At 43.7% G+C, this 11529-nt stretch overlaps 1 long non-coding RNA gene across 1 annotated transcript; it reads right to left on the bottom strand.

Moving 5' to 3' along the window:
• Positions 1 to 6016: 6016 nt before the first annotated feature.
• Positions 6017 to 9458, bottom strand: LOC119473800. Its single transcript, XR_005203027.1, has 3 exons — positions 9444 to 9458; positions 9147 to 9307; positions 6017 to 6324 (listed from the first exon to the last, which is right to left on the bottom strand). It is a non-coding gene; the product is annotated as an uncharacterized LOC119473800 (long non-coding RNA).
• Positions 9459 to 11529: the final 2071 nt, after the last annotated feature.

Raw genomic sequence — 11529 nt, 5'->3', positions numbered from 1 at the left:
TTAAAACCATCCTAAATATTCATTAATAGGGGATTGATTAAACAAATTGTGGTATATCAAAATATTACATCAAAAATGATATGAAACATTCTTTTCAATTTTTTGTATTATTATTATACTTTAAGTTCTGAGATACATGTGCAGAATGTGTTACATAGGTATACATGTGCCATGGTAGTTTGCTGCACCCATCGACCTGCATTTACATTAGGTATCTCTCCTAACGCTAACCCTCCCCTAGCTCCCCACCCCCTGACAGGCCCCAGTGTGTGACATTCCCCTTCCTGTGTCCATGTGTTCTCACTGTTCAACTCCTACTTATGAGTAAGAACACGCAGTGTTTGGTTTTCTGTTCTTGTGTCAGTTTGCTGAGAATGATGGTTTTCAGCTTTATCCATGTCCCTGCAAAGGACATGAACTCATCATTCATAGTTTGGTGCCACATTTTATTTATCCAGTCTATCATTGATGGCCATTTGGGTTGATTCCAAGTCTTTGCTATTGTGAACGGTGCTAAATAAACATACATATGCATGTGTCTTTATAGTAGAATGATTTATAATACTTTGGGTATATATCCAGTAATGGGATTGCTGGGTCAAATGGTATTTCTGGTTCTAGATCCTTGAGGAATTGCCACACTGTCTTACACAATGGTTGAACTAATTTACACTACCACCAACAGTGTAAAAGCGTTCCTATTTCTCCACCTTCTCTCCAGCATCTGTTGTCTCCAGATTTTTTAATGATCGCCATTCTAACTGGTATGAGATGGTATCTCATTGTGGTTTTGATTTGCATTTCTCTAATGACAAGTGATGGTGAACTTTTTTTCATATGTTTGTTGGCCACATAAATGTTTTCTTTTCAGAAGTATCTGTTCGTATCCTTCACCCACTTTTTGATAGGGTTGTTTGGATTTTTTCTTATAAATGTGTTCAGGTTCTTTGTAGATTCTGGATATTAGCCCTTTGTCAGATGGATAGACTGGAACAATTTTCTCCCATTCTGTAGGTTGTTTATTCACTCTGATGATAGTTTCTTTTGCTGTGCAGAAGCTCTTTCATTTAATTAGGTCCCATTTGTCAATTTTGGCTTTTGTCGCCATTGCTTTTGGTGTTTTAGTCATGAAGTCTTTGCCCATGCCTATGTCCTAAATGGTATTACTTAGGCTTTCTTCTAGGGTTTTTATGGTTTTAGGTCTTACGTTTAAGTCTTTGATCGATCTTGAGTTAATTTTTGTATTAGGTGTAAGGAAGGGATCCAGTTTCAGTTTTCTGCATATGGCTAGTCAGTTTTTCCAACACCATTTATTAAATAGGGACTCCTCTCCCCATTGCTTGTTTTTGTCAGATTTGTCAAAGATCAGGTGGTTGTAGATGTGTGGTGTTATTTCTGAGGCCTCTGTTCTGTTCCATTAGTCTATATATCTGTTTTGGTACCAGTACCATGCTGTTTTGGTTACTTTAGTCTCATAGGATAGTTTGAAATCAGGTAGGGTGATGCCTCCAGATTTGTTCTTTTTGCTTAGGATTGTCTTAGCTATATGAACTCTTTTCTGGTTCCATATGAAATTTAAAGTAGTTTTTTCTAATTCTGTGGAGAAAGTCCATGGTAACTTGATGGGTATAGTGTTGAATTTATAAATTACTTTGGGCAATATGGTCATTTTCACGATATTAATTCTTCTTATCTATGAGCATGGAATGTTCTTCCATTTGTTTGTGTCCTCTCTTATTTCCTTAAGCAGGGCTTTGTAGTTCTCCTTGAAGAAGTCCTTCACATCCCTTATAAGTTGTATTCCTAGGTATTTTATTCCCTTTGTAGCAATTGTGAATGGGAGTTCACTCATGATTTGGCTCTCTGTTTGTCTATGATTGCTGTATAGGAATGCTTGTGATTTGTGCACATTGATTTTGTATCCTGAGACTTTGCTGAAGTTGCTTATCAGCTTAAGGAGATTTTGGGCTAAGATGATGGGGTTTTCTAAATATATAATCATGTCATCTGCAAACAGACAATTTGACTTCCTCTCTTCCTATTTGAATGCACTTTATTTCTTTCTCTTGCCTGACTGCCCTGACCAGAACTTCCAATACTATGTTGAATAGGAGTGGTGAGAGAGGGCATCCTTGTCTTATGCCAGTTTTCAAAGGGAATGTTTCTAGCTTTTGCCCATTAAGTATTATATTGGCTGTGGGTTTGTCATAAATAGCTCTTATTATTTTGAGTTGCATTCCATCAATACCTAGTTTATTGAGTTTTTAGCAAGAAGCGGTGTTGAATTTTATCTAAGGCCTTTTCTGCATCTATTTAGGCAATCATGTGGTTTTTGTCATTGGTTCTGTTTATGTGGTGGATTACACTTATTTGTTTGTGTATGTTGAACCAGCCTTGCATCCCAAGGATGAAGCCAACTTGATCGTGGTGGATAAGCTTTTTGATGTGCTGCTGGATTTGGTTTACCAGTATTTTATTGAGGATTTTCACATCGATATTCATCAGGGATATTGGCGTGAAATTTTTGTTGTTGTATCTCTGCCAGGTTTTGGTATCAGGATGATGCTGGCCTCATAAAATGAGTTAGGGTGGAGTCCCTCTTTTTCTATTGCTTGGAATCATTTCAGAAGGAATGGTACCAGCTCTTCTTTGTAACTCTGGCAGAATTCGGCTGTGAATTTATCTGGTCCTGGGCTTTTTTGTTGTTGTTGTTTGGTAGGCTATTAATTACTGCCTCAACTTCAGAACTTGTTATTGGTCTATTCAGGCATTTGACTTCTTTCTGATTTAGTCTTGGGAGGGTGCATGTGTCCAGGAATTTATCCATTTCTTCTAGATTTTCTAGTTTATTTGTGTAGATGTGTTTATAGTATTCTCTGACGGTAGTGGGTATTTCTGTGGGATCAGTGGTGATATCCCCTTTATCATTGTTTATTGTGTCTATTTGATTCCTCTATCTTTTCTTCTTTATTAGTCTGACTAGCGGTCTATGTATTTTGTTGATCTTTTCAAAAAACCAGCTCCTGCATTCATTGATTTTTTTTTGAACGGCCTTTTGTGTCTCTATCTCCTTCAGTTCTGTTCTGATCTTAGTTATTTCTTGTCTTCTGTTAGCTTTTGAATTTGCCTGCCCTTGCTTCTCTAGTTCTTTTAATTGTGATGTTAGGGTGTTGATTTTAGATCTTTCCTGCATTCTCCTGTGGGCATTTAGTGCTATAAATTTCCCTCTAAACACTGCTTTGGCTGTGTCCCAGAGATTCTGGTATGTGGTGTCCTTGTTCTCATTGGTTTCAAAAATTTATTTATTTCTGCCTTAATTTTGTTATTTACCCTGTAGTCTTTCAGAGCAGATTGTTCAGTTTCCATGTAGTTGTGCAGTTTTGAGTGAGTTTCTTAATCCTGATTTCTAATTTGATTGCACTGTGGTCTGAGAGACTGTTTGTTACAATTTCCATTCTTTCGCATTTGCTGAGGAGTGTTTTATTTCCAATATGGTCAATTTTAGAATGAGTGTAATGTGGTGCTGAGAAGAATGTCTATTCTGTTGTTTTGGAGTGGAGAGTTCTGTAGATGTCTATTAGGTCAGCTTGGTTCAGAGCTGAGTTCAAGACCTGAATATCCTTGCTAATTTTCTGTCTCTTGATCTGTCTAATATTGACAGAGGGGTGTCAAAGTCTCCCACCATTATTGTGTGGGAGTCTAAGTCTCTTTATAGGTCTCTAAGAGCTTGCTTTATGAATCTGGGTGCTCATAATTTGGATGCAGATATATTTAGGATAGTTAGCTCTTCTTGCTGCATTGATCCCTTTACCATTATGTAATGCCATTCTTTGTCTCTTTTGATCTTTGTTGGCTTAAAGTCTGTTTCATCAGAGACTAGGATTTCAACCCCTGCTTTTCTGTTCTTCTTTCCATGTGCTTGGTAAATCTTTCTTTATCCTTTTATTTTGAGCTTATGTGTGTCTCTGCACATTAGATGGGTCTCCTGAATACAGCACACCAATGAGTCTTGACTCTTCATCCAATTTGCCAGTCTAGGTCTTTTAACTGGGGCATTTAGCCCATTTACATTTAAGGTTAATAAATATTGTTTATGTGTGAATTTGATCCTGTTATATTGATGCTAGCTGATTATTTTTCTCATTAGTTAATGCAATTTCTTTGTGTCGATAGTCTTTACAATTTGGTATGTTTCTGTAGTGACTGGTGGCAATTTTTCCTTTCCATGTTTAGTGCTTCCTTCAGGAGCTCTTGTAAGAGCTCTCTACCTGCCAGGTAGAGCTGGGGATGACAAAATCTCTCAGCATTTGCTTGTCTGTAAAGGATTTTATTTCTTCTTCAGTTATGAAGCTTAGTTTGACTGGATATGAAATTCTGGGCTGAAAATTATTTTCTTTAAGAATGTTGAATATTGGCCCCCCCATTCTCTTCTGGCTTGTAGGGTTTCTGCAGAGAAATCCACTGTTAGTCTGATGGGATTCCTATTGTGGGTGATCCAACCTTTCTCTCTGGCTGCCCTTAACATTTTTTCCTTCATTTCAACCTTGGTGAATCTGACAATTATGTGTCTTGGGGTTGCTCTTCTCGAGGAGTATCTTTGTGGTGTTCTCTGTATTTCCTGAATTTGAATGTTGACCTGCCTTGCTAGGTTGGGGAAGTTCTCCTGGATAATATCCTCAAGAGTGTTTTCCAGCTTGGATTCATTCTCCCCATCACTTTCAAGTACACCAATCAAGTGTAGGTTTGGTCTCTTCACATAGTCACATATCTCTTGGAGGCTTTGTTTGTTTATTTTTATTCTTTTTTCTCTAGTCTTGTCTTCATGCTTTATTTCATTAAGTTGATCTTCAGTTTCCAACAGCCTTTCTTTTGCTTGATCGATTTGGCTATTGATATTTGTGTATATGTTACTAAGTTCTCATGCTGTGTTTTTAAATTCCATCAGGTCATTTATGTTCTTCTCTAAACTGGTTATTCTGAATAGCAATTCCTCTAACCTTTTCTCAAGGTTCTTAGCTTCCTTGCGTTGGGTTAGAACGTGCTCCTTTAGCTTTGAGGAGTTCGTTATTACCCACCTTCTGAAGCCTACTTCTGTTAATTTGTCAAACTCATTCTCCATCCAGTTTTGTTCCTTTGCTGGTGAGGAGCTGTGTTCCTTTGGAGGAGAAGAGGTATTCTGGTTTTTGGAATTTTTCAGCCTTTTTGCACTGGTATTTCCTCATCTTTGTGGATTTATCTACCTTTGGTCTTTGATGTTGTTGAGCTTCAGATGGAGTTTCCATGTAGATGTCCTTTTGGTTGATGTTGATGCTATTCCTTTCTGTTTGTTAGTTTTCCTTCTAACAGTCAGGCCCCTCTGCTGTCGGTCTGCTGGAGTTTGCTAGAGGGCTGCTCCAGATCCTGTTTGCCTGTATCACTGGTAGAGGTTGCAGAACAGCAAAGATCCTGCCTCCTCCTTCCTCTGGAAGTTTCATACCAGAGGGGCACCCAACAGATGCCAGCCAGAGCTCTCCTATATGAGGTATCTGTCGACCCCTGCTGGGAAATGTGTCCCAGTCAGGAGGCATGGGGGTCAGGAACCCACTTGAGGAGGCAGTCTGTCCGTTAGCAGAGCTCAAGTACTGTGCTGGGAGATCCACTGCTGTCTTCAGAGCCAGCAGGCAGGAACATTTAAGTCTGCTGAAGCTGTGCCCACAGCTGCTCCCTTCCCCAGGTGCTCTGTCCCAGGGAGATGGGGATTTGATCTATAAATCCCTGACTGGGACTACTACCTTTCTTTTAGAGATGCCCTTCCCAGAGAGGAGGAATCTAGAAGCAGTCTGGGTACAGTGGCTTTCCCTAGCTGCCCAGGTAATATATTCCTAAATCTGTTGACATAAAAAGATAACTAGACTATATTCTCAAATTTTAAAAATTCAAGTTACAAACACACATGCACAAACATACACACCATCAAAAGGATATTCACCATAATATAGTAATACAGTATTACTTCTGACAGCTAAGATTCCAAGCAAGTTTTTAGTTTCTTTAATATTTTATACTGATCAAATTGTCTAAAATGAGCATATATAAATGCTATACTTTGGAAAATATTTGTAAAAAACCTTATTCCCTTCTTTTTAAAAAATCTTAAATAAAATCTTAAACAGGATAAATGTTCCAAGAAAACTTGTGATGTTTATCCAAAGGCTTCTCTTTCTCCCCAGCGGGTGACCTTGGATCCAGAAGACCTGTCTGCTAGTTACAGAAGCAGGTTTTAGGAAACTTCCTGGAGATGAGAGAGAATTAGCAGCATGTGCTGCACGTAGCAGAAATCTCCAGCTGTAAATATTTAAGTGTCATTTTGGGTGTTATTTATATATTTGCTCAGCTGTCTGTACTTATGTTGTCTGTATCCTAGATGTGTTTTTCTATGTTTTGCCTTAACTAATGCTCTCCTGGGAAAGAACCAGGCTGTGAAATCCTTCATGCAGAATGCCAAGAGAGCATGACAAGCATTTGGACATTTGAGCAATGCTTTTGACACTGTTGACAAAGATCAATAATTATTTCAAGCACCAATTAGTGCAACTAATGTTCTTAATGTCATTGAAAGTGTGCCTGAGAACAGCTGGAAATCTCCTATTTCTGGTGTAACATCTTTCTCACGGGAATTACACCTGAGATTGGGAGGTTCCATTCTACAGTCATTTCTTTACCCATTAGCCCCAGACAGTGTTGCAAAAATGAGAACGTTCAGTCATCAAGTTCTTAGTCAAATGCAGACTGAACTGAAGCTAATTCTAACTGATCAATATTTAACCATGGATCATTCCTCAGTCCTGCTGGAAGAGAGAAACATGCTGACAGGGGGCTTTTTGGCTCTATTTTTCACATGAATAGAGAAACCACAACCAGTTTCCACTCTCTTAAGGCTGTAAAAAGAATCTTAGCAAGAGTTTCTTCCCATCATATTTTATGTCTATATTTGGTTTTGGTAAAGATGAGTTCTCTCTGTGTTACCCCAGCTGGTGTCGAACTCCTGGGCTCAAGCAATTCTCCTGGGCACAGTGGCTCATGTGCAATCCCAGCACTTTGGAAAGCCAAGGTAGGAAGATCTCCCCATTTTAAAGACGGGGAAGCAGGCTGAGTCAGACAAGTTGTCCCTGATGTGTATCCTGAGGGCATTGTTCCCTATCTCCAAGAATGAAGTGGTTTTTCCCAGGAATGGCTCTGTCAAGAGTCTATACACAGAGTATTTACTAAGGCCATGGCAGGAGGGCAGCTTAACCAAGCAGGGATGTCAGGGAGGCAGGAGTAGAGGTTGTCAAGGAAAACTTTATTTTCAACTCTTCTAGGTAGTGGCCAGAAATTGTTTTGAAAGACAGGCTTATGCCCAGGGGATGGAGAAATCCAAGTTTTACAGCTCATGACCTTGAGGGTTTGTGGTACAACCTAAACACTAAGCTAATGTGCCATGTATCCTGGGGATGCCAACAATAACAGGTCAGGCTCCTCCATGCCATGCACGTGTGTGTGTGTGTGTGTGTGTGTGTGTGTGTGTGTGTGTGTATATAAAACCATCCTCAAAACAAAGCCACAATTACCATGGTATCTCCTGTGGCTCCACTTCTAGGGATGGCGATACATACTGCTGCAAGGAGAGGCCATCAGGCCCTGTGCTGGCATGCAGGGGGTCTCAAAGGTCTATCTTGAACCTCCAAGTAGCAAGAGATGTATGCCATTTTAGATAAAAGCAAGGACGCCTAAGTATTATTATTTTTACATTTCTAAAGGAGTCTCTAGAATTTCCCTCACTCTTGTATCCCCTGACAGATCTCTCTATCAGATATAAAGGTAGGCAAATGATACCGGAGTGTGGACCGAATGCAGAAGCTGCTGGCACCCAGGCAGGGACAGCAGATGAGCTACAGGCCTGGCTGAGGAGCACCAGTCTCCAAATTTGGGATTTCCCTGGCCCCTCCTATTTTTCAAAAAAAGGAACTACTCTCCCAGTTTTCAGATGCAGGAAATGAGGCCTAGACATAGCAGCTCCATCCACCTGTTGGTGACGCAGCCAGTGCTCAGAGCTCAAGGGAAACTACTAAGATGGGAAGTTGGTACAAGCAAGAGTTGTCCTGTGCATCATCACAGTGCACTCTCAGTTCCTTCTCTGGAGCACCCAATCTGACAGATAAACCTTGTTCCCCCTATGAACACAGAACAAAAATCAAAATGGGATACTTCCAACTCATATCCCATCTCCCTCACACCTTTTCTAGTCCAAGCCAAAGCCCTGTTTCCCTATTCATAGACGGACTCTCAAACTTCTCCCTTCTTCAAGGGAGTTTTGTGAAATGAGATGGAACAGATGAGAAACTTTTTAGTGGTACAGCACTTGGGGTAGGCAAGCCCACTCCTTCGTAGAAAATCAGGACGAAATAAAGGCCCAAATCCAAAAGTCTCTGAATTCCAATTCCAGACCTGTGTGGTCTGCTATAGTAACCGCTAGCCACATGCGGGGCTACTGAACATTTGAGAGGTGCTCCGTGCAACTGAAGGGCAGGATTTTTTTTATTTCATTTCATTTTAATTAACTTAAAGACTGATCATTTGATTCAGTTAGTAAAAGGCATAAGTACATATGAAGCAATTTGGTTTGCAAATCTGCTTCTTCAACCATCAATGTTATAAAACCTAAATACAGATCCAGTATTTCTAATGAAACTTCAGTGTCTGAACCTAGGTGTGCAATACATGTAAAAAACACACCAGAGTTGGAAGACTTCGTAGTAAAAAAAGGTACATCTCATTATTAATTTTTATATTGACACATGTCAATTTTAATGATATATTTTAACACATATCTAAAATATATTGTGTTAAATAAAATACATTATTGAAATTATTTTCACCTATTTTTTATGTGCGTAAACATGATTCCTGGGAAATTGTTAATTTCATATTCTATTTCTGTTGGTTCACTACTCCTGATGTTTAATGCTCCCAGGGATGGTGCTACAGAGGGAATATCCTGGCCCAGAGATTCATTCATCCCTCGCCCTCTCATGTTGCTAAAGGTCCCTCTAGACCATTTTCCAACTTTCTCTTTCCTCAGCACTGTTTTAATATGACTAACTTCAGGAATCTCAGCTTCCCCTCACCTTTATCCCACCAACGGCATTCCCCTCCTCTGCCTCCTGGCTTTTGAAGACCCATCTTCTATTACGAATAACCCTCGTCCGCACTCCTCATTCTCAGTGTTTCCCTTTAACACCAGCGTCTCTGGCTTTTTCTGACAATCCCTATCTCTTGAAACAGCTTCCTTGGAGATGGAGGAGAGAGATACCAAATCACATACCTGCTCCTTCCTGCCTGTCTCCCACCATCACCCGCTCTTGCTCCTGCCGGCTGGTTTCCACCTCTGGTCCTCCATCCCGTCTTTTCTCTGTTTCACTCACCCTTTCTCGGTGCCGTTGGATCTCAGGCTGGATTTCTAGGATACAGACTGCATGGAGATGGAAATCTACCTGCAGGGGTCTCCTGCGGGGGGGTTTGGGGGGGCCATTCACTCTGACAGCAGGCCCAATTGTCTAGGTTGTCTCAAGCCACCTGTGCCTGGGTCACTAAGCTGTTCCAGGCATTCCAGGAAGTCTACGGGTAGGGCTGGGAAGGGTTTCCCCCCCATAGACCTCACTCACCTTGAGAGAGTGAGGGAAACAGGATTAGGCAGAGACTGAACCTGAACTGTGCTGCTTTCCACTGAGGCCTCTTCGCATCCCTCGGGAAGCTGTGGAGCTGGGGCGGCCCTTCAGAGACCCCCTGAAGGAACGCAAAGAGATGGACCTTTGTATCCCTGCATCAACCAACTGGATCCAGGATCCCCATGTCCCCCAGGGAGTGGCAACCTGGTCTACACAACCCACCACTCAAATAATTCTCTCGAAAGCCCCCAGAGATCTCCTCATTTCCAAATCTAAGCCTGTTTTCTTGGGCACCTCCTTCCTGATGTCCCTGTAGCCGGGCCGAACTGAATATCCCTTTTCTCCTGAGTTCTCTCACCCTGCACAGTCCCGACCCTCCCGCACGGCTTCTCTCATGGGCTCCTTCTCCTCCTTAGACTTAGCTTCTGTCTCCAGCCCTGTTCCATCTTTTCTACCCTCTTGCCCCATCTCTTCCCTTGTCAACCCAACTTCTTTCCGGATGATTCCAAAATTCGCATCTCTTGCCTCCACCTCTCTCCTAAGTACCACAGGTCATCCCACTGCATTTGCTGGATGTGTACCCCTGGACGAAGGTGGCCTGCTTCTCCAACCGAGCTCGCCCTGCACGAAACTCAACCTCACATCACTCCAGGTCTCCTCCTGACTTCCCGGTTTTACCCCCTCTCTCCCACCACCCTCCTCCTCCTGCACCGCGCACAGCAAGCTCTGTGGACTCCTTTGCGGCAGCTTCTGAATTCAGGTCTTCATCTCAGGGGACTGTGGCCATCAGCTCCTTCCCGCACAGCCCTGTGCGAAGCCCTCCTCAGCGGCCAGCTGGGGCATTGAGAGCAATGGTGCTCTGAGGCGCAGTGGCGACCTTCGCGTTCCCTACCGGCCAGTAGCGGTGGCCTCCCTGACCTAGAAACCTGGTAAATGGAGATGCTGGCTTACTGCAGTCAAGTTTCAAAAGAACACGGTTGGATAAGCACAAGGCCACCGCTGCTCTGGAAAAAAAACCATTATGCACGCCCCTCTGCTAGGGCAGACCCACGTAGGGGCAGCTTTGCACCTCCACCGGGTGCAGGCTGGGGCGGCTGGGCCCTACCGTCTACTCTTTTCGCTTCAGATTAGGAAGAATCCTGATTCCCTCTGGGCCAGGGAATGTAAGGCCGATGGTCCCCAGGACTCTAGAGGGACATGGACGTGATGGGAGTCTTGGGGCGAAGAATGAGGAGTGGGGAGGCTCTCTGCATTCAGACCTTGTCCCTAAAGTCCCTGGGAACCTCCAAAGACCAACCACTCCCAGGAGCCGATGTAGGCAGGGGGACGGAGGGTTCTGAGAGGGCGGATAGGGTGGGCGCTGGGGGCCACGGACTGCAGGGAGGTTTGAAAGCCGCTCCTCCGCCCCTCACCAAGTCCATCCCCCGCTCCCCGCAGGTGGTTTCCCCCCTCGGCAGCCGCACAGTGCCCCTAACTCCACTTAATTTGCTCTGCGTGCTCTGAATCGCATGCAGAAAGGCAAACTTGCTAACAAAGAGGCTGCCCGCCCGCGTGCGGGGTTCTGGCCAGCCTCCCAGGCGAGAAGAGCCGGCGCGGAGCACCGCCGCTGGGCGCGGGGGCGCGGGGGCGCGGGGCCGGCGGGAGGCGCGCGGACACTCCCCCGGCCGGGAGCGAAGGGGCGGGCCCGGGCGCCGGCTGTGTGCGGTGGCCCAGCTCTCCGCCGCTCGCCGCCTCTCTAGGCTCGGCTCCCATCGCAGCTAACGGAGCCCCAGGTCCCGGCCGGGTAAGTGCGGATGGCGGCGGGAGAAGTGCGCCCGCCTGAGGCAGAGCGCCCGGGAGGAGG

This window comes from Cebus imitator, unplaced genomic scaffold (genome assembly GCF_001604975.1).
Source record: "Cebus imitator isolate Cc_AM_T3 unplaced genomic scaffold, Cebus_imitator-1.0 Scaffold187, whole genome shotgun sequence".
Lineage (NCBI taxonomy): Eukaryota > Metazoa > Chordata > Mammalia > Primates > Cebidae > Cebus > Cebus imitator.
This window is presented reverse-complemented; position numbering and strand designations above follow the sequence as displayed.